Consider the following 3426-nt stretch of genomic DNA (forward strand, 5'->3'; position numbering starts at 1 on the left):
CGCCACCGACGCCGTTCGCCGCGGCCACCACCACCGCCTCGTCTCCCCGACGCCTCCCAAAGCTCTGCCTCGACCCACTCTTCCTCCCCACCCCTCCAAGCAACACCAGGAGCCCTGCAGTGACGCCATCACCGCCATCTTCATCGCCACGGCCGGCGATTGCCGCCGTTCGATTCACCGCCGACAGGTCGCCCCCGAGCCCACTGAGACGCGCTCTGCAACCACAGTGAGCTCATGGACCGATTCCCCCTCCTCTCCTGCTCGCGTTCTTGCTCTAGTCCCGTTCCCCACCTCCGCCGAAGCTCGCCGCCGCCACGGCCGATGAGCTCCATGCTCCTGAGCTCGTCCGCTCGCCCGAGCATCACCAGCGTGCTCACCGCGCTCCTGCGAACCCGAAACACCCACGAGTGCTCCCTGCCATGCCCTATAGCGCCATCTCCGCAGTTGCCCGAACTCCGGCCGCCGCCTTTGAGCTCGCCGCCGTCGGTATAGGTCACCCCCGGCCTAACTGACCGCACCACTCGACGCGCGGGATCTTCAGCGTCACGTAGCTGCCCTCCGCCGACCATTTGGTCGCCGGAGGAGGAATTCCGACCCCCTCCGCCGTCTCGGGCTTCACCGGCGACGAGCCGTGGGCCAAGTCCGGCGAGTTTGACCCCAGTTGGACGCCCTGACTCAATGACAGGTGGGCCCAGCCCTGTTAGCTAATTAGGATTAGCACTAATCGAATTAGTTAAACTAATTACCCCCCCTGCTGACACTGACATGCGGGCCCAGGCTCTAATTAAACTTAGGTTAGTTAACTGTGTCACTGACGTGTGGTCCCCACACGTCAGGTTTGACCCGAGCCAGCCCCTGTTGACCTGTGACGTCATGCCAACGTCATGCTGACGCAATAATTCCTTTCTGGAATTTAAATAAATCTTAAATGATTTATTATTTTCAGAAAATGTCCAAAACTTCTAAAATTCATAGAAAATTAACCGTAACTCCAAATTAAATAAATTATATATGAAAAATTATCAGAAAAATTCAAGGAATCCATCTGTACCATTTTCACGCATGTGAGAACAACTTATAGCTGCTGTTTAGCACAAATCAATTAAATGGCATTTGAATAATCACATATGGAGTTTGAATTTGAATCTTGTATTCAAACCAACTTCATTTAATCTGTTGCTAGTTGCATTAGCCCAAAACACATTCATTTTGCCATGTCATGATCATGCATCATATTGTGCATTGCATTGATTGTGTTCCCTTCTGTGTTGCCGGTATTTGTCCCCTCTCGATAGACGTGATACCGATGATGTGATCGTTGACACTAATGAAGACTCAATGTTATCTTCAGAAGTGCCAGGCAAGCAAAACCCCCTTGTTCATTCCGATACAATCCTACTCTCTCGCTCCTGCTCTCTTTTACTGCATTAGGACAACACCGATTCATCTGTTACTTGCTGCGGTAGCTGAACCCCTTTGTCCTTTGCATGACCTGTCATTGCCACAGTAAATAGATGAAACCCACTAGCATGAGTAGGAGTTGTTTGAGCCCTGATGTGCCTACTCATTCATGTTTGTTTGTCATGCCTGCTACTGCTTAGAGTTGAGTCAGGTCTGATTCATCGGGGATGAATCAGAGGCGTGTGAACATGTCCTACTGTGTGTGAGCTAAGTGTGTGAACACGATTTGGTAAAGGTAGCGGTGAGAGGCCATGTAGGAGTACATGGTGGGTTGTCTCATTGCAGCCGTCCTCAGGAACTGAGTTCTGTGTTTGTGATCCATGATTCAGCTACTACCATACATTGGGCCCTGAAATATGACCCCGCTCGACTTCTTGTTCACCCTAGTCCTCTGTCCAGGAGTTGCAAGTAGTTTCTAGTGTTTGTAGTATGCTGGAGGCCGTGGACAGCGCTGACCGTAGGGGTGGGCTGTGATGCGGTAGGCACGTGGCCGGGTATACCGGGCGCCCGTTTGGTGTCACGGAACCCTGTTCACATCGTTTGGGGCTGTGAGCGAAACTCCGGCCGGATCTCCTCATGGATGGAACCCGAATAGGCGATAAACCTGGACTAGAGACTTGAGTGTTTAGGTAGGTCGTGGTCTACACCCACGTCGGCTTTCGCTTGAAGTCTGCCGAGCACATGTCGTGTGCAGACGCTAAGTGGTGGAAACATGTATGAAGAAGTACACCCCTGCAGGGTTGGCATCATCTATTTGAATAGCCGTGTCCACGGTAAAGGACTTCTGGGTTGCTTATATCAGTTCATAGACAAGTGAAAGTGGATACTCTAAAATACGCAAGATAAGCGTGAGTGCTATGGATGGCGTTCTCGTAGGGAGACGGGAGCGGATCCATAGTGGTGTATTGGTTGGTGAATATGTGGACTCGTGTGCGCCACCTCAAAAGAGTTGCTTGCAGTCGTAGTTCAGGATAGCCACCGAGTCAAAGCTGGCTTGCTGCAGTTAAACCCCACCATCCCCTTTGTTGATAATGATGCATATGTAGTTAGTTCTGATGTAAGTCTTGCTGGGTACATTTGTACTCATGTTTGCCTATTTTATGTTTTTGCAGAGAGACTTCGGTCTCACTAGTAGTTTCGCGTGGACTTCGACGTTTAGCTTGTTACCTCAGCTACGATCTTGAGCCCTCGGCAGGATCTGGTAGATAGTCAGGCTTCTCAGCCTTTTTCATTTCTAGATGTCTGTACTCAGACATGATAGCTTCCGTTTGTGCTTTGACTTGTATGCTCTGAATGTTGGGTCGTGAGACCCCTGTTTGTAATATCTCGCTCCTCGGAGCCTATTGAATAAATACTTGAAGTCATAGAGTCATTTTGTGATGCCATGTTGTATTGCACATATCGAGCATATTGTGTGTATGTTATTGAAATGCTTGATATGTGTGGGATCTGACTATCTAGTTGTTTATCTTTAGTAGCCTCTCTTACGGGGAAATGTCTCCTAGTGTTTCCACCGAGCCATGGTAGCTTGCTACTGCTCCGGAACACTTAGGCTGGCCGGCATGTGTCCTTCTTCGTTCCTGTGTCTGTCCCTTTGGGGAAATGTCACGCATTGAGTACCGGAGCCCTGTTAGCCCGCTACAGCCCGGTTTACCGGAGTCCTGCTAGCCCAGTGCTACAGCCCGGACCCACTTGCTGATGACCGACACGTTCGATGCTGGGTCATGGATGCCTGTCCCTGTAAGTCTGTGCCACTTTGGGTTTACGACTAGTCATGTCAGCCCGGGCTCTTTATCATATGGATGCTAGCGTCATCATCATATACGTGAGCCAAAAGGCGCAAACGGTTCCGGGGAAAGGTAAGGCGACACCCGTGGAATACCGTGCGTGAGGCCGCAAAGTGATATGAGATGTTACATGCTAGATCGATGTGGCATTGAGTCGGGGTCCTGACAAACCGGTATA

This window comes from Triticum dicoccoides, chromosome 6B (genome assembly GCF_002162155.2).
Source record: "Triticum dicoccoides isolate Atlit2015 ecotype Zavitan chromosome 6B, WEW_v2.0, whole genome shotgun sequence".
Classification (NCBI taxonomy): domain Eukaryota; kingdom Viridiplantae; phylum Streptophyta; class Magnoliopsida; order Poales; family Poaceae; genus Triticum; species Triticum dicoccoides.